Below are 22,864 nucleotides of genomic sequence, written 5' to 3' on the forward strand. Positions count from 1 at the left end.
ATGTCATTTGAAGGGCTGCATAAAGGAGCAATGGATAAGTATGGCTTATGAGAGGGTTACCTGGTGCTCTTCACTGCTCTGCTTTTGTTGGGACTGGGAAAATGATCATGCAATATCCCCCAGATGTGACCACTCACTTGCAATGTGGGGAAGTTTACACTTGGACCCCTGGTCAGACTGGTGACTCCCCTGCAAGGCCTATTTGGTGACCTGAGACCTAGAGCAACTCTAAGCAAGTGTTTCACCACAATTGTGGCTGAGGAGTATATTACCTGTTGGTAATAACTAATGGCCTATTATTATTTTCATGAGTCATCTGCTTATTTGATCCAAAGCCTCTAAATTAAATGTTCAGTTGCAAGACTTTTAGCAGGATACCTCCCAATATACTTCCTTCTCAGTTCTGAAAATGTAGGGAGTAACTGCCACAGGGAAAGAAAAGAAAAGGGGAAAATGCATTCCCAGTCAAGTGTATGCAGTATATGATGCATCTCACATGTATACTGAAACTGCTTTCAAATTCATCTTTCTTGAAATAATTTTAGACTCAAAGTTTTTTTCTGTGACGATCTGTAACAGCCAAAATTGTTTAGTTTTGTAGTGAATTATACCTTTCTTAAACAATAACAATTACATGTAGTAAGGTGTGAAACACGAGTTCTTTGACACATCTCAAAACACCTCACAAAGGAGCACAGAGTGCAATTCATCATCATAGTCCACTATGTCACATGACCCATGTTGTTATCAACAGATATTTAAAACCAAATTCCATGAAATTTCAACTGTTTATTGCACTATCTCTGAACATTATTTTTACCCACTAGTATGTCAGACGTTATTGCAATGTTTCTTGCCTAATTTGGCATGGCTACTACCCCAAATTATGAACTCTCATCTTCTTGAGAAGTTAGCTTTTAAAAAACAAAGATGCCTTGTGCAATCTGAATACAGTTTCTAAAATCTGAAAACCTCCACATGCATTTTTGCTTGTCTTTGAGCTGGGTAAGAGTTGAGCTATTTAATTTTATCAAACTGTCCAAATAAACCATTACTCTTGTACTGGTGGTGTGTGCCAAATAGTAGCCTAGAGCAGGGCTGCTTGGCAGTGTTAAAGTCCTGAACTAATAGGCTCATAATGAAAACAATTCAAACCAACCTGTAAGAAGCATGGAAGGGCCTATGCATCCCTCATTAAAATGAATCTGTTGTTTCATTGCCACTCTGTGGTAACAGGGACCATGTTTTGACTCACCCTCCAAAGTGGACACGGTCTTCGTGCACACAGCCTCTCCACAAGGAGATTCCTCAGTGCATGTAAACATAAGGGACAGGAAACAAGGAACCAGATGTAAATTAGTGCTTGACTTAAGAAAAACAAAGATCTCACTTCAGTTCTGTCTTGAAGGCTTAAATGGCAGAAAATTGCACAGGCCTCCCTCTGCATCAGGGGTGGATGCTGTTCTAAAAGGTAGTGCAGTTTAGCATGCCCAACAGTGAACAGCGGAATGCTGCATAAAAAATCTGCTTCTTTGTAGGTCAGACACAGATACATGTCTTGGCTCATATGATGACTAATAAGAACTTCAAATTCAGCTTTTTTCTTTTCCAGTATACAGTTCCAAATGAATTAAAGGATTCCATTCCACCCTGTTTTTTACTGAATCATATTATTTCCAAGATCATGATCTTCTGATCTCATATATACACAACAATCTTATCATCAAAATGTTTTCAAGCACTCATCTCCCTCAAATTAATTTTTGCACATATTTTCATAATGCTTCTGTATGATCTAGGGAATATTTGTCCTAAAATGGAAAACAGATATACAGCTGACTCTTTCTTTACCTGTTCTCCTTGACTTTTGAAATGGATCTGTCTTTGGTTTTAGACAAACAATGCTATATCAGAAATGTCTCACTAGTAACAACAATAATGTACTTGATGTTTTTGTCCTGAAAACGCAGCATCCTAATATATCCAATATTATTGTGCTCATGCTGCATTTCTACAAGCACAAGCAATGTATCATCACTGGACAATAATTTTGCCAGATGAAGGCTGTGACTTTGTCCTCTGAGGGTTGTCTATAAGCAGATAATACTGTTGAACCAGACAGAGGGATTTACAATGGAACTCTTTTTAGTTTTCATGCATAAGTCCAGGGAGCTTTTGAAAATGGTCCCTCTTTGAGTAATTTTAAAATGTTTCTAAAAGTGATATAGGCTCAGTGTCAGAATAATATGTATGGCTATTTTTAAATGGTAGTGTAAAACCCCAGCTGCACAGCTTTGTCTGTATTCATATTTTATTAATCAGTCTGTTTTAATGCCCTCACTTCTCTCTCTCTCATTATCTTCCTCTAAGTCCCTACCCAGCTACTTCCCAGAGACCATTTTAAAATTAATTCTAATGATTTTAGTCACTTTTAATATGACTTTCATAATAAGACTGTTCTCTTAGTGAACCGAGTTGTTAGCTGGCAGCAGTATTATTTGAGGACCTTGCCTTGCTGTTTCCCCCAAGCTAACAAGAGTCAGGCCAAATCCTTGGTCTAATCTTGTTTACTTATTTACAATTTAAATCAATTTAAATGAATATGCCAAGGATAATTGACTCCCTTAAAATATAATAGGAAAATAAAGAGGGTCTAAGCTCCAGCTGTTTTTCAGAGAGGAAGACAACTCAGACAAATGCTGTGACTGGGCTCATTCCCAGCAACCAGAAAAACCCTGAGCACATGGGGCATTTCTCTAGCCTATTGGGCATCTGGGGCAATTTCTGCCCTCTGGTTAATGATCAGTATGGCTAACAGCTTCAGATACCCCACTGAGCCTGCAAGAGTTCTTGGCAGACCACTGATTTTAAGTGGGATCTAATGTTTCTTTGGGTTATACAGTGGGTGGCAACCTTTAGTGCCTTTCAAGACAATGGTTAATGAGAAGGCTAGCCACAATTTGTGCACTTGACTAGTTAAACAAGAGCAAAAATGTCTGATCTTATTGACATCCAGAAGAAATGAGACAATTATGGTTCAAAGATTTCTGGTTACTTGAACTTCTTTTCTTTTGTTTTACCCTTGTTCTTGTGGATCACTGTGTACCTATCAAGAGTCAGTAACTTCAGCTTTGGCAATTTGCCTAAGATCAGTGCCTTGGAGCAAAAAATCTTAGTGGGCTTCTTTGCAGAAAGTCATGCTTCTCCCATTTCCTAAAAACCAGAAAGACAGTGTCATTTTCTCTGGACTTCTAGTTCTTTTATGGTGCTTCTCTATCTCAGCTGTACTGGCAAAACTTAATTCACTGGCAGGGTTCACACTGGACTGTCTTCTGTGAAATTCTTCAAAAAGGAGACCATTGAAAAGTGTTAATAGGAACCACAAACTGTGTTAAATCTCCACCAGCTTCTTTTCAGAGTTTGATTTATTACTGTGGAGACATGCACATCTTTTTAAGGTTTCAATCTTGGTACTCCCTGATGTTCAGCACCAAAGAAAAATAATAACAAGGGATGGCTGATATCTGACAAGAGAGGGAAACCTTCACACACAGGACATATATATATGTTACTACAGATCATGTCATTTCCCCTGTAATACCTGTTATTACACCATAATATATTTGTCTATATCAGAACACACCTGTTATTACACCATAACATAATTTTTTTGTGAGACAATTTCAAGGAAGGTAAAAGCACTTTTTTCAATGAAGTGGCTGCAGAAGAACAATAGCGATCTCATAGTAATAACTGCTTTTATGGAGCATTTTTCATCTTGTGAGCAAGATCTACCTTGAAAGTAAATTGCACATACATTCCCATTTTATCTAGGTGCCTAAGCATGAGGTATCATTTAACCTACATAGTTTGTTCTCCCAGTGTTTCTGTAGGTATTTTTACAAGTGTCATTCAACAAGACTTAGGCACACAGTTTACTTTAAAGTCTTTAAAGGCTCAGTTGAAGTCAATATCAGTACTCTTGGTACATTATATTGAGCAGATGTGTAAATACCTGCAGGATCAGTATCTTAGGCTGGCAGCTTCTTTGGGGCATGTCATACTTCTACTAATGTACAAGCACCATGTAAATGTGTGGCAAAAGATGCATGTTCAGTAAATATGCACAATATCCTAGTAAACTTTCCATTTCTGTTCCTTTCTTTTTCTGCCTTTGTCGTGGTTCTTCTACTCAGAGTTTGGATTGAAACGCAGGAGATGCAGAGTTGTTCTTTGGACTCAGATGTTTATTATTTCTTATCTATGGCACAGCTGCATGGAATGTGTCTCTAAGTTAACAAGGTGGAAATGGCCCTCGAGTTCTAACTTCCAAGGTCTTTTAAAGCCCAATTTACCCAATTATGGAATGCCAACTAATCTATTTTTACTTATAATCCAGTAACTAATCACTCATGTTCTGCACTGCAGGTTTTTTGAACCAATACCAGATCACCCATACTTGTGGAGAAGAAGTAAAAAGAAAGAAGAGCTAACCGACACCCAAAATCCTCCATCTTGTTACATGTATATTACTATATCCCAGAACTACTTCTATATCCCTAAATTCTCTGAACCTAGGGTTCCAACAATATCCCAGTGAATTTGACTAACAGTTTTCTACATAAAAATAACAGACATAATTTAAAAAATTCAACCTAAAACCAATCAATCAAGCCAATTATTCTGAAAGATTCAAGACAGCAGATCCTGGGTACCATGTGAACTCTTCCAGAGCAATCAAGTTTTATAAATCTTCATGATATTGTACATAAAGAAAGAACTATCTTCAATATCCTCTGAACATATGTACACATCTCAGATGGCTGAACTGAATAGCTGTTATGTTATTGTTAGTTGTTGCTGAACTACATTTTAAAAATATTTTTTTTTCCATTTAAGGAAGATAATAAATCCACCAAAGTTTCTCATTTTCTGCCCAGACACCTTGCAATCTGCTTCTGGGATAGTGCTGGTTGTTTCTTCTATGTCTCATCATAAACAGCGATTCTTTATGGAAACTTCTTTTCCATCTAGCTATTAAAAATGACAGCAAAGATTATGCAATAGAGGAGTTGCTTGGGAAACATCATTTGCAGTCTGTACATACACTCAATGACACAAGCCCATTTCTTAAATAAAATTGTAGTTTAAGAGAAACCTGTGATAAATCTAAACTGAGAAGAATATCTTGAGAGCTGAGGCTATAATGTGTCCTTTTGTCCTACCCTTCAGCAACAAAAAATATCCACTTTCTGTGATGATAAGCATTATATGGAGCTATACCTACTGTGATTTTGTAGGCTTCCAGGTGCAAACATCTTGGGGATCTATAATACCTTTTTTGTTAATAAGTAATTTGCAGTGTCACACTGTTCATCACACTTACTAGTGATATGTACAACACTTATTTTACAGTTATTTTTCAGATGCAGTAAGTAATGAAGATGTGTTTCTACCTTAATTCACCAGTCTGAGTTGGTTTTCTTTCATTCCTTTTCATGACTCTCTGGGTAAGATGTTAAAAAAGTTTCTACTAATTATGTCAGTCTACACAGAGAAACAGCTAATTTATGTTTATTCAGTAATTATTTTCCTGGATGCAGCCACTCGCACCTCCCAACCACACCAAAACACCATGGTGTGTTTATAAATGTTTTGCCAGAAAAGGTGTTAAATATCCAAGTTCTCATGCAGGGATGCTGAGCACCCTCACCTGTCATGAAGACAGAACACCTCATAGTTTAGGGCTGGAAGTCTTCAGAAACCTGCTTTCAATAGGGCTTTTCAACAATCAAGCTGCCACTTTCCTGCAGTTGTGTCCTGTCAGCCCAGGCAGGTTGGGACTACTGATGGCAGAAGCTATGAGGCCAGGCCTCTTCTACAGGCAGGTACTTCTGAGAAGTTCTTCTGATGCTTGCATGGTGAAGAATGGCAAGCAATTGGCCATATTTTGTGCTCACATATTTTTAAATTTTGGTGGGAATTGCTTGGTTTTTGGATTCTCAGTGAGTTTTTCTATCTCTGACCAGTGGTACTGGAGACTATTTGGTGCTTGTGGCTCATGGTGTAACCATGTGCATTCCCGAGAGCCTGGAAATTAGAGGCTGTTGTTATGTACAAGTTTTACATTTCCTTACAATTTAAGGCCAAGAGAGATCATCAGACTGTCTAATCTGTCCTGCATATAGGTGCCTCTTAAATGTTGTACACGTAGGCCAAGCTGAGACAACTACTTTCATTAGCCCATAGTATTTTAGTCCTTGAGAAACCAAACTGTTATGTGTCTAAAACAGTACCTGAGCTTCCTATGATACTTGAGAACTGATAAGGCATGACATGCCCAGACAACCACAGAAAAAAATCCGTGCAAAATATCCACCATCCTTGCCAATCTGAGCTATTAACATTTCTACTGTTCCTGGACTGGGCTTAATTCAAACCAAAGCATCAGATGTCTAAAATAATTTTCTGCATCAGTTTAATCTCTTCCTGGCTACAGCAAGATAAATAATACATGGTTCAAGGGAAGGCAAAAAGTTCTTCTGCAGAATATATGAGACCAAATATCTCTCAGAGGAGTGGTGAAGAGATTCTTCCTCTCTGCTGTACGCAGCCAACTGGAGCTCTCAAGTATGGGATTTGATTATATTTATTACCTTAATGCCAGCCTGAAAATGTCTGAGTGGGCAGGGTGCAATTCAAGCCATCTTTTTCCAGCCATAATGGAAGAAGTTGCACAGATGCATTGTTCTAATGGATATAGGGCCAGAGGGATCACCAGGGGATCTAGCCTGATGTGACCCTCCTTCCCTCCCTGAGCCTGCTCTGTCCATTAGAAGTTCTCCCAGAAGCTGAAGTAAAGCTGTATTTAAGACAGACAGCCTTTTTTAGGACAAGATCAAGCAATGGTGAGTGCACCACCTCCTTTCATAAGTTGTTACAGAGTTTAATTACCTTTACTGCTAGGAAATTGCATCTGATTTCAAGGTTGATTACATCTAACCTTAAACTTCCAGTCACTGGATTTAGTTGTGCTTTTGTCAGCAAGAGTGAAAAACCTCACCATTGCTATCTATTCCCTGTATCCTCTCACTCTTTTCTTGAGTAAGTGGAATATGTCCAGCTCTTTAAGCCTCCCATCTCAAGACTTGCACTAGACATGCAAAATATTTGGATTTTTTCCAACATTTTCTCATCTTCTTGAAGTGCAGGCACCAGAACTGTGCTTGATATCTTGGAAACATGCAAGGACTGTGCTGAGTCCTCTCCTCACCAGTGTACTGATACCTCATGTAAGGGGTGATTAGGATAATCACTTTTTATCATTCCCCGAGTCTCTGCTCTCTGAGACAGTGTCCATTCCTACAAGCTGTTGGACTGTAGCAAAATGAATTTATTGTGCTGCTTGTTGGACAGTGATCATTTAGCCAAATCAAATTACTGCAGAAGTAATATATCTTTTTTATTTATTGTGCTAAAATGCATTGTGCTACATGCAAGCCTTTAAAGCAAACATTCTATCTCACGGTCTGAAGTGCTGAAAACAACAGAAAACAGTATCAGGTGAAGACTGTTTCTGATTCTGCTGGGAAAGATCCTCACATTGAATGAAATCTCCCCATTAAAGGGATATATTTTGAAATTTGTCAGTGAGACACTTCCTAATCCTCCCAATAGGTGACCTGTTAATTCCATGTAATGCAAGACTTGAAATCAAAATGTCATGTGGTATTAAGTTAACTGCCTTGCAGTAATCCAAGTACCTCCTATCAATACAGATGCTTTTCTCATGCAGACCTGTGTGGTGACCTATCTACCCACTGCTTTTCTGACCTCATATTCCGCCCCCCCCCCCCCCCCCCCCCGCTTTTCCTTACCTTAGTCCTGGCCACTCCCTCGGGCTTTCCCTATTGGTTTCTGTACTCCAACTCCGCCCATGTACCGCCCCTGAGCCCCTGAGAAAAAGCCCCTGCACCCGGATCACGAGGTCTCTCTGCCTCTGGGCATTGCTGGGACAAGATGTAACTATTAAAAGATCCTCTTAAACCCTCCTGAGGGGACCCTTCTTCCCTCCTTTGCCATCTCTGGTTGTAACACTGATAGCTACCAGAGCAAAACCGCAGAGCTGTCCAGAATGGACTACGGGAGGGTGACAGTGGTCGCACTGCCCTAAGCAGCTCTGCTGAACTCTCAGGGAAAGCTGCAGCTTGCCAAACTAAACCTAGCATTACAACAGGCCTGTAGTCTTTTATATAAGTCTTCGAAATATCTAAAAATTGCACAAGTGTATCTGACGAGACCTAACTTCCACTAACCTGTTTTGACGAGGATTAAATAGATCTATTCTTTTTTTTTTAATATTTAAGTATCCCAGAAAAACATGCTATTTTGTGAGAAGACCAAAACATCAGTTTCAACTAATGGATGGCAAGTAGCAGAAAAATATACTTCCCTACTTATATTGTTCTCTAAATCAGAGCTAGGTGGAGCATGAGCTGAACAAGTTGAGCTTTTTTACAACCACTGTTTTTCTCTCTCAGTTAATGAATTACTGACAGACTAAGGATCTTCTGTTATTTAAAACAGAAACTTGCACCTAAAAGTCACTTCATCTTTCCTCTATGTAGAAAAGAGACTAAGTACAAGACCAGTAAGAGCTTTCAAATGACAGAATCTGCCAAATACAGGGGCACAGAAACTACTGGTGCTTCTTGAAGAGAGTGTTTAATGCCCAGTCCTCAAAGCCTTGTGAGAGTAGCTGTGCTTAGAAATCAAGATGGTCTCTATACTGCCAGCACAGGGCTTAAGAAAGATTAAGAGACAGAAAGGATTTGTACTGTCCCTCTGTAAAGAGGACTTTGATTCATTACTAATCTTCTCAGGGCAAAACCTCATCACCTATACATGCAATAGCAGTGCCTATGGGCTAAAAGGAGAATGAAGTCTGCTGGTACCATCAAGCCTAGAGAAAGAGCAGAAACAGGTATCCAATTTAGGAATGCAGCTATAGTGTGAACATTGTGATTTGTGTTGCTTTTAGTATTCCCAGGTTGCAAAATTTCATGCTTTTTGCTGTTCTTGTGGCTCAACACAGACTACTGCTCTGGGCCCTGTCTGTGTCCTCCCTTGGAGTACGGAGTAATTCCAGGGAGAATGTGCTGCTGACATGTCTTCGCACTGCTCTCTACGAAAAATCACACTCTGGCCCATGAACAGAATACTCCCCCTAAACTCCTAAGCATGTGCTACTAGAGCTAAAAACATTGTGAGATTTAGCTCTTTAATGTACCTACATCTAGAATATTAATTTCATACTAGTGTTTGCTATGAAAATAATTGATCCTGTAATGAAAGGAATATTAGTCAATGGATAAAGAGAAGGTCACTCAATTTATCTCAGCACTGGAAGAAGTGGTATTCTTTGCTGATTTTTGTAAAAAGCTGTTAATATCTGGGAAGATCAAAGGAATAGATAGTTCCAGATGATTCTTTAATCTAGCCATTGAAATATTTTGTTAATATTTATAAAATTTTAAGGCTCTAGTCCTGTAAAGTCATGTTTATATGAATAATCCTTACTCACAAACAGTCTTGCTGAATTATGTAGGGTTTTTTGCATTAGAAAAAAATAATTTGTGTAAAGACCAGTACTACCGGGCCCTTAAATATTTACAAACACTCATCAAAATTATTTTATGAGGGAAACTGAAGAACCATCTGGTATCCCCTGTTATTTAATGCTCCCTGATTTTCCTAACCATGTGTAGAAGTCAGCAAATACTAGCATTTTCTTTCTTATCTGAGGGCAGCCAAATTACCTTCTCCTTATCCTTTAAACTTACACTCCTTCCTAACAGAGGACTAATCCTTTCACTTCTACTTATGTAAAATGGACAGGTGATGCCAGTAAGCCAGTCAGCAAATCTGCTGCCGGGCTTGTTCAAGGACCAAAGTTTCTTTCACCTAGAATAATAATATAGTCTTTCTTCTGCACACAACCACCATGACATCAGCAGTATTTCAGTCCTTAAAAATCGGCGACATTTTTAACAGCAAGTAGCTGTGCATCCTTTTACAGTAATTTTCCCCAGAAAAAGTACTTTATTCTCCTTTTCAGAGATATACTAAACACCCACTTTTCAACTGAAGTTGTAGATGCTTAGCTGCTCTCGGGAGTGAGTCTTTGAATACAAACCTGCAAACCAGCTACACATGTGCAGCTGGTCAAAAAACTTTTATGAGGTGCAATTTTACAACAAAAACACGTATTTCTGTCATTTTTGTGAGGTTCTGTTTTCCTTGGCAATTACACTTAAATCATTAGGATGAATAACATCATGGCTAATGCAGTAAGTGAAGTTATGCACGCTAAGATCAGTCTTCTCTTATATTGTTGAGATATTTAACAATCCAAATAGTTAATTCCACAAAGTACCAGTAGAGGTTGAATTTTAAAGGGAAAATACTGCATTTTTATCTAATTTTGGTTTCTTGGGTGTTTAGCCAAATGAAAATTAGATCTGCTAACTCTTTTTTTTTTTTCGTTAAAAAATATTTAACAACGGCAAATCACTCCAAGGAAGTTTGCAATGCTGGTAATGTGGTGTATTGCAGCCAATACATTCTGGGTGCTATACCCAGTTGTCAGATATCTATATGTCGAACACTAAAAATATGAACACAAGCTGTACTTGAAGAAAGGGCTGCTGCACATTAGATTTTGGGTTATCAATAATGATTGATATTTTTCTACTTCCTTAAAATGAATCTGAGTTGGTTTCAGCTAAAGGAATAAAACTCACAAAGCCTGAAAATTGTTTCCCATTGCAAATAATACAGGGCTGCAGTGCAGTCATGGCTTCTTCAGTCAGTTTCATCAGCTTTGTGACACAATCAAACACTGCAAAAAGAAATTCATGCTCATGTACTGTTTTTATTTTTAAACTGATTATTTCTTCAAAGCTGGTTGAGTCAGTGTGAGAAATGTGTAAGGAACTCATGAAAGTGATTTTTATCAAGTTTCTTTTTGTATTTGTTATTTTCTCATACTAATAAGAATATAAAATGATAGGCTTACATATAAGTGTTCATGAGCCAATTTGCAAATATTCTTAGGAGAAAAAAAGAGCAGGTTTTGATATAGCACAAAGGCCTGGTCCTGCATTATCTTGCTAATATGATCCAGACAGATTACTCAGGGAGGTAAATATTTACTAGGTAGAAACTCACAGGACTGAGGTTTAATGATGAAAAATGACATTTGGCAATGTATTAGTTGCATGCCTTTCCTTTCTTCCCTCTTCCCTCAAAAGACCACCTGTGGTCTTTTGGCACTGGTGTGTGTCTGTGGCCATGGCACTGGTCCTTCTGAGCTAGAAGGTTTATACTGACAATGGCCTATACGGAGATAAAACAGTTTTGTATAGTTAGAGGCAAAAAAAAGCAGCCCAGAGGAAATCAATGCCAATTCATTTTCTGTTCCACGCAGCATCTTAGGCAGCTTTCACCTTAAAGCAAACCAGCTAAGATGGATCTTTCTAAAACCCATCTACTCAGGTGCTCTCAACTGGAGACAGGCAGCAAAATTCTTTGCTGCATGAAATGAATAGAAAGTTTACTTTGCAGAGCCAGAGTAGAAAAGTGCACAACAGAGAATGTATGTTTGAGTGAGAGAGGCAACCAACTGGTGATGTTTCTTAAAGTCTGGGTTATGACAGTCCATGCAACTGCTGCAACACAGAACATTTTACAGAAACACCTCTTGGAGAATAAAGTCACCCTCACATGAATAATGATAAACCCGAAGCAGGATCTGAATAACTGGATCATCACAAAAGGCTGGTGAGGTTGAGCACAGCCTAAGTTCACCTATTGTAGCAAGTATCATACATTGGCAATGACAGCTGCTCACTCAGATGGGCAAAACAATTAACCTTATTCCTATTTTGCTGGGGAACCTGGTGGGCACTGGGGGGAGCAGAAGCACCCTCTGAAGGCACCCCACGGTGCTCCTGAGAGGCAGGGCTCTCTCTCTCCGTCAGCCCCGGCGCGGGCGGCCACGACCCTGCCCCTAAATCTAGCGGGTGAGAGCCACAGTGAGCCCCGGGAGGGAGACGGGCAGCATCACCTCTCTCGGGCAGCACCTCCCCGCTGTGCGGTGGGAGCGAGAGGGAGGTCTCCTCCTTCTCTCCCTCCCCGCCCCGCTCTCTCCTCCCTCCCTGCCCGCCTGCCTCCGTGCCTGCAGCCGCAGCGCAGGGGCAGGAGGAGCGGCGGCGCGGCAGGCACAGCCTCCCGGCGGGCGCCCGGCGGAGGCAGCAGGGCGGGCGGGCGTTGGCTGCTCCCGGCCCCGCCGCCCCGGCCGCGCCGCCCGCAGGCTCCGCCCGGCGCTCCCATGGCGCGGCGGCCCCGCGCCAGGTGAGCCGCGCTGCCTGTTGCGCCGAGCGGAGCGGAGCGGAGCCGCCGGGGCCACACGCCGAGAAGTTTTGCGGGAAGGCGCCGCGATGTGAGTTGCGGCGCCCCGCGGATGCGCTGGGCGGGGGGCGGCAGCGCCGGGAGGAAACTCGACGGGGAGGGAGCGGGGGGAAGGCGATCAGCGCTGCTGCCTCCGAGGGGCTAGCGCCGTGCCGTGCCACCTTGCCGGGCACCGATCGGCGAAGGCCAGCGGAGATACTCCCTCCCCCGGCCCGTGCTGGCGAACCTCCGGTGTCCGTGAGTGCTGGGGTGTGACGGGGTCGGGATTCCGCCGAGGCAGCGGGAGATGGGGAGGGAATCCGGAGGCGGAGGCTGCGGGAAGGGGGCTGACACCCCCTCGCTTGGGAGCAAACGAGGGATTTGAGACCCGCGGCCCCCGATCCCGTACCGGAGCGACATCAGAAAAGGGGGTGGAAGATAAAGCGCCCCTCCCATCCGTGTGTGTTCCCGGGGTGCGTGGCCGCTGTCCCTCCCCGGCCGTGTGCGGGCGGGCTGCCGGAGGTCGGTCGCGCTGCTCAGCGTGCGGGCGGCGGCCGGGGCGCCGAGCGGGGCTGCCGGGGAAAGGGGGCGGCGGAGGCGGGGACGGGTGGGAAAGCGCCGGGTGTGTTGCCGTGGGATTTTTCCACTTTGAGACCTACCAGAACCAGTTGCTACGGTCCGGGCGGCGGTGGCCGCGATGCGGGGGGAGGGGGGCATCTCTCTCCAAAGGCGAGCAACAAATGGCAGCGGCGGGCGGCAGCCGGGCTGCAGGGCAGCGGCGGTGCCTGCTGCGCCCAGGTGAGATGCGACGCCCCCGCTGCCCGGTGAGGCACCGGGCGGGACCGTAGCGGGTGGCGCTGGAGCTGCCCCGGGGGGGTGTGGCGGGGTGCCCCCGGCCCGGGGCAGGAACGGGGGTTCGGGGGTCCCGGGGCCGCGGGGGGTCCGTGCGACCCGGCGCTCCGAGCGGGGCACGGTAGCGACCTCAGAGCCCGCACAGAAATGTCATGATCTCTTGCAGCAAGCGGGTACTGGGTACTGTGTGTCTGTGGGAACCGCGGGCTCTTCTCTCGCCTTTCTGGCAAGCTACGCGTCCAGAATTTCCCTCGCCAAAAATTTGGAAAATGCCTCAGATGTGCCAGCGAGAATTCTTCTTTCCTTCTTGGCTTCTGCCTTCAAAAATTGGGAGGTTTTAGAGTATCAGTTAGAAAATGTGAAAGTGATTCAGGCTGCAGGTTATCATCCAGTCTTTCTGATTGTCCCTAGACAGCAGAAACGGTGTAATTACAGAATGAAAACAGCCAAATAACGTGAAAAGCATAAATAGACCAACTGCTTAAAGAGTCAGAATGAGAACCAGGCAAACAACATTTAGTGCTCTCCTCAAAAAAGTAATCCTAGAATTATTTACATAGATATGAAAATGACAGAATAAACTAAAGCTTTTGAGATTATTGGAATTATTTAAAATATAATTGCCATGTGAAAATGTTACAGATTTGGCAAGGAAAGGAAAATGACCCTTCTTCAAGCTGAAGACTCTGACTGGGGTAGCCTTTTCTGAATGTTGAAAAAGACCTGTCAAAAATTTCTTCTTGTGGTAACCTGTCTAATAATTTGTACATTTAAATTGGAAAGTGTGCGTCACGCCCTACTGAAAGTGGTAGCTTGAAGGCTTTGATATAGAGCACCACAGTGTTCATATGGCTTACCTATTGATGTTGTTCTTAGTAATTTAGTTAAAAAGGATAAGCTTCTAGTTTGGTTTAGAGGGAAGGAAAATAATCTGTAGAATGAACTAAATTTGCAAAACCTTTGCTACGTTCAGAGTCTCATTTTCTAGTTTAGTTTCTAAATAGCAAATTTGCTCAGAATTAATTATAACCGTGATTGCGGCAGCCCTTACTTGTGCAAGTTGGCTGGGTTTCTGTGGGATTACTTCCACTTCGAGATAGCAGGATCAGGCCCATGGTCAGAAAGTTCCAGTGTGCAGCACTGTGTAGGGTTGTGCCCATTGGCGCTAATGTTTTGGACTTCGGCAAGAGAAGAATGTGAGCTTGAGTCCAGATCTCTTGCATTTATTCAGCTATTGCTGGCGGGGTCATTGAACCCTGATCTTGCCTTCCCCTGAGGTCTGCTGTAAAATTTGCGCTGACTTCAGTCCAACCAAAATGAGCTTCTCCTGTGTGCTTGTAGTTTTCAATTGCCTTAGGGCAGGTTGAAGCTGCTGAGTGTCTTGGAGATCAGGGCCTGCATGAATGAGGACTGTACGTGCAACTATGAAGAATCAATGTGTTTTGCCTCAAATGTGTGATTAATTGAAAAGTATCATTTAATAGGCATATAAGTCTGTGCTCTGGATCCAGTCCTGAGCTCATGAAGTTCATGAGAGCTTTGCCATGTATAAATGGAATAGCAAGACTTAAGGGTATAGGTGTGATTTGTCTTTTCCTTGTGCTTTATGGGTCCGCATTTCAAATATTTTGGGAAGTAGGAAATTCTTCCTGCTCACACTGAAGCAGCGTTAGAGTAACTAGAGTAACAGAGCAAGTGCATGATATGTCAGCTCAAGAAATATCCTCCGGGAAGAGAACTGGAATTTATAAAATTCAGCTGTATTCAGAAGTGCTAACTCAAGTATCTAAAACCAGAGAAAATGTATTGCTTTATTTCAAAAGCACCTTTAGATGTTCAGTTAAATAATAAGGTACTTCTGAGTCTTGCTTTTAAGGATATTTCCTGTCACTTCACTAGGAATATTTATGAGAGTAACACAAGGGATACATGGCTCACTGGCAGGAAGATTTTAAACTTTTTAATGAAGTGGATGATTTAAGCAAGAAGGAATATGGGTAGAAATATTTTTTGTTGCCACTTCAGTTAATCAGAAGATGAACTAAGGAAGGTACTTCCTCTCAGAGTGGTACACTGCATTTGTGATGACTTACAGGATTTGCATGTAACTTCTGTCCTTGTTGTCATCTGCATGCCTGGTCTTTGAATCAGCACTCATTATAGAATGCAAATTAAATTAGTGTTCTGTGGCTAGCAAAATAATACCCCTAATTTTGCTTCATTCAGTAAGCTTTGTTCATAAGCTTAGAGAAAACTCTCGTGAAGCAATTTAGAAACTTACAATAATGTTAAACAGAACCTTATTTCAAAATGGTGGTGTTTTGAGCCAAGAGTAAATTATTTGAGTTCATAGAATATGTAGCATTTGCTTTGGCTTGTTTGGCCAAGCATTTTAAACTAATATTTTATTTACTAAAAGTAATCTCCAGAAAGTGCAGTTTTGATAAAGCACTTCAGTACTGGTATGAATCAAATGTCAGTATATCTACAGAAAGTACAAGCAAAAAGAATATAATAATTTCTCAGCACCTTAAGTAAGTATTTTTAAAGGGATTACAATCTGTGAATACATGCATGAACAAGGTATATCTTCTGCTCTTAAATCCAGTGTGCTGTGGGTGAAGTAGTATCAAATTTAGAGATGTTCTGGTGAATTTAATCTCTGCTTCTAGTTTCAGTCCAGCTCTTTTCATAAGTCGTTTCTGTGCTTCCGTCATTCTGGCACAGTTTGTTGGTCTGGATTTACAGCGGACTTGTGGGTGCATCCCAGAGGGAAAAAGAGTGTGATGTGCTATCGGTTTTACTCACTGCTTCATCAGAGCTCATGGTTCAGATAAACAATTGCTGTGGAACCCACTGTGGAGGAGGATCTCATTAGTTCACATTGCTTAAAGATGCATGATCCTGCTTCATGGAGATTTCTGTGGGTAACTGGTGCCTGTGTCTGTACTTGTCACTGATGACCTGCACTGCTTATCCCTACAGACTCATCAGCACCTGTATCTTGCTTTACACACTTAGTTTGAACTTGGAAATGCAAATGCAATGCTTACTGTTACCGAACAAGAAAGTACCTTTTATTCCTCTCTCCCTGGATGTTTCAATGCTCCATTGAGTATCTTCAGCAAGCAGATCTTTTTTAAAAACAGGTGTGTTTCTGACTGACTTCCACTGAGGAAGTCCTTTTACCCTTTTATCCCCATCCCTACTCCTTGGTTCTGTTTTCCATCAGCAAGGAAAAGGCAATGGTTGCCGAATTAAAATGGTATTTCTTTCTCTGGAGGGTATGAACTTTTGTAGGGATGAAAAAAAGAGGTAGACCAGTGGGAACAGATGAAGAAGGCCAGATGCCATCAAAACAGGGGAGAAGTAGAAGACAACAGGGAGAAAGTAGTGGCTGATCTGAGTAGTTTGGCTCTTGAAGCTGAGGTGATCAGGGCTGTACCATAGCCCTCTGGCTCGGCTCCGTGCTGTTCCATGGATTTGTCATGGGCCTGCCATGGGCCTTCAGAAAAGATGTGGTGGTTGGTTTCATTGTGACTAGAAGCCTTGGTGAGGAATTGAATTTGGCTTTTTTTATCTCAGCTCCACTGACAGAAAGGAGATAAAAAATGCCTCTTGAGGAAATGGTACTGGTAAAAGGCCTTTTCAAAGACACATTGAGCTGGATAATTGGACTTTTTACTTAAACAGAGATGAAAATTAGCACTACAGATCTTGATGTACTTGATTAAAGTTTACCTCTGCTTTTCAGGGTCAATTCAGTTAGCTAGTTGTGTGTGTTTTAAATTAATTTGGCACTTCATTAATAGCAGTTTCATAAAGCTGCTAACCTATCCTTTGAAAAGAAAAGTTATTGTCTGCTTGCCAAATAGCACTATAAAGATATGCTCATAAGAAAAAAATGAAAGGTGATAGAAGTGGGTGACAACACATAAATGGGATGCTACTCTGGCTTGGAAGCAGGAAAGAAAATGGAGACTATTTAATTATTTAAGGAACAATAAATGAAAAGTCCAGTTCTCAAGTGACAGTAAAAGGAGAGACAAACAGAATTTTAAAAGGTTAGGAAAGGGAAACAATGCATAAAGAAAGTAGAAGGTGGACAGGAAGGGACCAAGGGGTCAGGGGATGGACTTAAATTTTCTGTGGAGTTTTCAGCTAGAAAATATTACCTGTATATTGTGGTGCTTACATAATAGCCAGTATTTTACTCAAATTGGGGAAGTTTAACACACAGTGTTCTGGGGGGTCACTTTGTGTTCCCACTTCATCCTTTGGATGCACCACCTCAGTTACAAGGGCATGTACTTTTAAAGACGGCATGTCTTAGGTGTTGGGCTGTCGTTTATGTTGTGGATGTTGTTAGTTTTAATGGTGCTATCATTTCCTTCTGTCAAAGTTGTTTCCTCCACCAAATCATAGCATTGATTTTAAATGGAGTGTTTTTTGCAGTTTACCAAAACTGGGTTACAAACTTCTGCAACTGTACTCACTTAAGATACTTTGTATGTCAGGATCATGAGTATTCAGCATTTCATTCAAAGTGTTTAATATGCGTGCACTGGGAGTTAGTGGGACACATGAAAAGCATGTGAGGGCCATTTCCCTCATGTAGATTACAGATGTGTATTGTTTTGGCAGAATTTGCTTCATTAAAAATATTCTTGTAATACTTACAAAGTATCCATTTTTATATGCATGTGAATAATTTGCAGCGAAAGGGTGAAGCCTTTGGACATTCAAATGAATCTATGCTGTTTGCCATTGTAAAGGCATTATAATTAAAAGAGAAGGAAAAGCTCTGGGTGAACACTGTTGAGTTCCTGCAAGTACTCCCTTGCCTTTAAGAGCAGAGACAAATACTTCTTTCTCTTTAAAGAGGAACTGCAACAAAATTTTGTATGAAATTGCTTGCTAGGTCATCTATAGTTAAGCAAGCAAGGCTGGTTATACATATTAGTGATGAAAGTTCATCTTATCAACCTTAAAACCAAAATAAATTTAAGTTACTGGTGTTTTAATTCTTGGCTTTTTAACCTGTTTCTGTTCTGGGAGTGGAAATAAAAATAGGCAAAATCTCTTTAAACTTTCATTTCAATTATTTTCATTTTTAATTCTTCACATAGCACTGTTTGTACATCATTTTCAGTACACTCTTTTCTTAAAAAAAACAAAACAAAACAAAAACCAGAAAACCTTTTATTACAATTCTAAAAACACTTCTGTAATGCTTTTTTCACTCTGAAGATTTATTTGGAAATGTTGATATTCTGTTATACTTACCTCCATTTAGGCAAAAAATGGTATTTGCCAGGAACAAAAATCATAAAACCAATATGTGCAAATATAGGAGTTGTAGAAAGTCCTCAACGGCAGGAGACTGTTCACAAAACTGGAAATTGGTAAATCCAGGGGTCAGTCTTTATAGTAAATCTTGCTAGAGCTAAGTTTGGTTTTATTGTTTGGGGGTTTTTTTGCCTAGATGTACTGCAAATGCTCTTTAAAATTTATCTCGATTCTTATGTTTTATTAGATGTAATTACTGTTATTAGTGTCAAAAGAGTGACCCTTAGTTCTTTTCTCCTAAAATGAAGTTAACAGGCTAATTCTGCCATTGCAATTTCAAATAGTGATAATGTTTCTAAACGTCCTTTTTGCCCTTGTTTTCAGCTTTGTTGACACCAAGTCATTGAGATGAGAATTGGTGACTTTTGAACAGTCTATTTTTAACGAAGTTTGTAATAGAGTATTACTGCTCGTGAATGTGTGTCAGTCCCACTCTGCACAAGCACTAAAAGGGAAGGTATGTATCATAGGAGATCTGTTTCAAAGTACTCATTTGCAGGTTTTGTTGTTCTCTGGGTGTGCCTGGTCCCATTCTCTAGGTGGGAGTACCAATTTTCACTCTGCTGCTACAAGGACATCTCCTCTATTAAAGCTTAGAGATTCCAAACTAGAATCTTTTCCAGAGGAATGGTCTACATCATGTTACAAAATGAGATACAAGTGGGAAATTTTAGTTTCTAGGATCCTTTAACTTAGAGTGAAACAGCTCCTCAAACTTCAGATCACAGTATTTCTCAGACCTTTAGTTGTTACTTCTAACATACTGCATGTAACCAAAGCACACAATTCAAATAGAATAAGAACGTCTCTGCTTCGACTGAAAAGCAGCACATGGGTGACAGCATGCAATCCAGGTAATCCTTTCTTTCCCTGTATGTTTTGAGGCTGCAGAGCTGACATGTCATGTCCCTATACACCGGATTTGTGATCCCGTTCTTGGTTATAAGCAAGACTGTTGTCATTGAAAAGTTAATAATTTCTGTTCAGAAAACGTATTGGTTGTTTCCTCTTTTAGAGTCTTTCACAGGTTTTGCCCTTTGACAGAAGACACTTTATCTGCATTCTGCTCATCATTTTCATCAATTACTTGGTATGCTCGTTGGCGTCTCTGATGCATAGTGGGTGTTAGGAATAATTTCTTGACCTAAAGGGTTATGAAGCATTGGAACACGTTTGAGTCACCATCCTTGTAGGTGTTTAGAAGATGTATAGATAAGGCACTTGGGGACATGGTTTAGTGGTGGACTTGGCAGTGCTGAGTTAACAGTTGGACTCAAAGATCTTTTCCAACCTAAATGATTCTATGATTCTATAAATACTTATTTTGCTAGAGTAGGACTTGACAGGATTTAGACATGCAAGAAACCTAAATCTTTGGCTCAGGAAACAATCCTGATGGATACAAATGGTATTTCAATAACTTTCGATCCAAAAATGTTTCTTGCAAAGCGACAGGACTGTGCTTCTTGCCAGTCATGGCAGGTACTCCATCTGTACAAATACCACCTAATTTGAATGAGTCAAGCTTAAGGTATTTTTTTTGCACTACCTGCCACATTTTCAACAAATTTCTCTCTGTTCTCTAAACAAGCGTGAGGCAGCAGTGTGGAATGAAATGGACAGAGGCCAAACAATTACTTAATTATAGTAGATTTTTTTTAACACATTGAAAAACAACAGTCAGCTGTGCAGTGTCAGTAGCATTGCAACTTCCCTTGGTTGTGAGCAAAAAGGAGAAAAAATTGCATGAATCTGTTAAAAATTGAAATTTTGTATTGTCTCGTGGTGTTGTATTGTCTAATGCCATCTCAGCCCTTCCCATTGTCATGCTGCGTGAACAACTATGAACATACCAGTTGTGTGCTGTTCTTTCAGCCTGGTTTGTGCAGCAATAATTGATGTACCCTCTTGTATTCAGGCTTTGTTGTCTGAGAGCAGCCCTTTCTCACAAGCTTGCCATGAGGGATATTTGCTGTTACGCCTTTGTCACTGATTTCAGCTCACAGATGTGTATTTATTTTTTCCATGTAAAAAGCTGTCGTGCTAGGGATCTTTCTTGAGATGAAGTCTGACCATAGGTCATATCCAATAAAATACATTTTTCATTACTTTCACGATTAGTTTGTATAAAAGTACCGTTCCAGTCTGGACTTTTGGTGTGACTGTATCACCACAAACATAGTTCTACAGGCCCTGTCCGTTCTCCAAAGAACTTTCCTGAGAGAAACAATCTCTATGCAGTGTCAGCTCCGTGCACTGTCATCTTAGTATTTTTTTTCACTGTGGCATGGCATGACTTGGCAGGCAATGCTTTGATGATAAGTAAATGGATTTAAAAAGCTTATGGTCATTTGAGTTAACTGGAAAATCATTAGAAAAACATAAGGTGAGTGAGGACATTGCAGGTTGCACAGGTCCTTTATTTCCCCCATGCTGTGGGGTTGCAGAGCAGGTGTTCTGTGGGCTCCCAAAAGGAGTCTTGTTGACTGGAATTAGTGTGTCTTGGTTCTTGTTTCATTGAAGCAATTTTTAATCTGTGAGCTAAGACTGCTAGTTTTAAATTCTGATTCTTGAAGCTGTGGAGTGCAGCTTTGAATACCGAGTAAATGCTTGGGCAGCTGCAAAGGGAGACTAGAATACTATCAGGCTTGCAGAGCAGTTCTTCATTAATGTAAAGCCTTGGTGAGCTAGGAGCTGATTCTTTGACCTCATGTGTTTTTCCATTTCCATTTACTTGGAAGTAGCCTCCTCCATTTCCTATGCATCCAGTTTCCCCAAATTATTTTTTTTGAAGGTATATTGTTGCCTTTCTTCTAAAAATATTTAAGGCAAGGAGTTAGACTGTTGAATTTAACAAATAATGGTATTGTAGTAGAATTGACATTCTTGTAGATGTGATGTGTGTAGGAGGAGCTAATGTGACTCTAAAAGCATTTGATTTCAGCCCTTCCGACATTGTTTCTGCATTTTGGACCAGTCAGCTGCAGGTGAAGGGCACTGACAGGGTAACATTTTAGTGACTTTAAATACCACAGCTGACAGAGAGAGATTGAATTTTTAAGGATCAGCTCTCAGGGAAGTGCGCTTCAGTATTGCCATCTAGAAAAGAAAACCCAACATGTTTGTTTTTAATTACAGATACTGAGCTTATTGTGGTCAGTTGATGAAGAGGTAGGCTGACTGCAGAAGTGAAAAGTTTGTGGTAGTAAAAATTGGAGATTGGTGAGAGGTGGGCTTCCTGCTGTCACTGACACTACTCGGATTCACTGTTTTCTCTTACATGCCTGACTGTTCTTGGAATCACCTAGCAGCATTTTGCATGGAAGAGTTACTCCTGGAAACAGTTTCAATCTGAGAAATTAGTCATAAACTTTGACCCTTTTCTGGTATAACTTAGACTAGATGGTTTTATTTGACAACTTAATAGTTGTACCTAAGCTGCCGCTAAAAACATTTTGCACTTGAACTTTATTAGTCTTGAATATATTACTTTTTCAGATGAATTTTTATAGTTCTTACTAAAGGATGAACCTGGAAAAAGGAAATTAAAAGCGAGTGATCTGTGTCTTCATTTCCAAAACAAATACAATATAAATAATTACATTCTTTTCAACATTTTCACACCAGGATGGGAAAAAAGAAAAATCCTGTCTGTGTAAACCTTCTGAAACCTGTTTCCTGTGCCATTGCCTGTACTTCATCGGGTTGGAGAGAAACACTGTATTCCTCAGATGCTGTAAGGAGAATATCGCCATTCAGTGATTGTGGCAACAAGCAAAGAAAACACTGGGCTGAGTTCCAGGTGCCCTGCCCTGAGTCTCAGTGCCAGTGTTGCAGAAGGACATGGGTGTTCACAGGCTCTCTGTGAACCTCCTCACCACAAGGACAGGGTGTACCTATGGCTACATCAGACCACAGCTTTGGGGTACCCCTCTTTTCTTTAGGGTCTCTGCAGGACATTGCAAAGTTCACCTTGCATCCTTATGCTGTGTTGTAGTTCCCCATAATGGTGAAAGCCTTGAATTTTTCATTAGGGATATGACCCTTGGTTCATTTGAAGGGTGAACTTGATTTCCTTGCCCCTAGAGAAAAAAACCCCAAATAAACAAACTAAGCAAAAGCACCAGCCACTGTCAGTACTAATTCATCAGCTGGGATGGGGTTGGTGTTCTTCCGCTTGGTTTTGCGTGTCAGGATTTAGGGAAGATGGAAT

At 41.0% G+C, this 22,864-nt stretch overlaps 1 protein-coding gene across 3 annotated transcripts in view; it reads left to right on the forward strand.

The window, feature by feature from the left end:
- The window catches only part of LRRC3B (leucine rich repeat containing 3B), a 148,768-nt gene that overhangs the window by 84,606 nt on the left and 41,298 nt on the right, over positions 1–22,864 (forward strand). Inside the window, exon 1 of one of the 3 annotated variants that reach the window (XM_069005825.1) lies at positions 12,392–12,414. The exons of 1 other annotated variant lie outside the window; for it this stretch is intronic. The gene's annotated coding sequence lies outside the window, so the exon portion shown is untranslated. One more of the 3 variants, XM_069005823.1, reaches the window with a different exon arrangement.

This window comes from Aphelocoma coerulescens, chromosome 2 (assembly GCF_041296385.1).
Source record: "Aphelocoma coerulescens isolate FSJ_1873_10779 chromosome 2, UR_Acoe_1.0, whole genome shotgun sequence".
Lineage (NCBI taxonomy): Eukaryota > Metazoa > Chordata > Aves > Passeriformes > Corvidae > Aphelocoma > Aphelocoma coerulescens.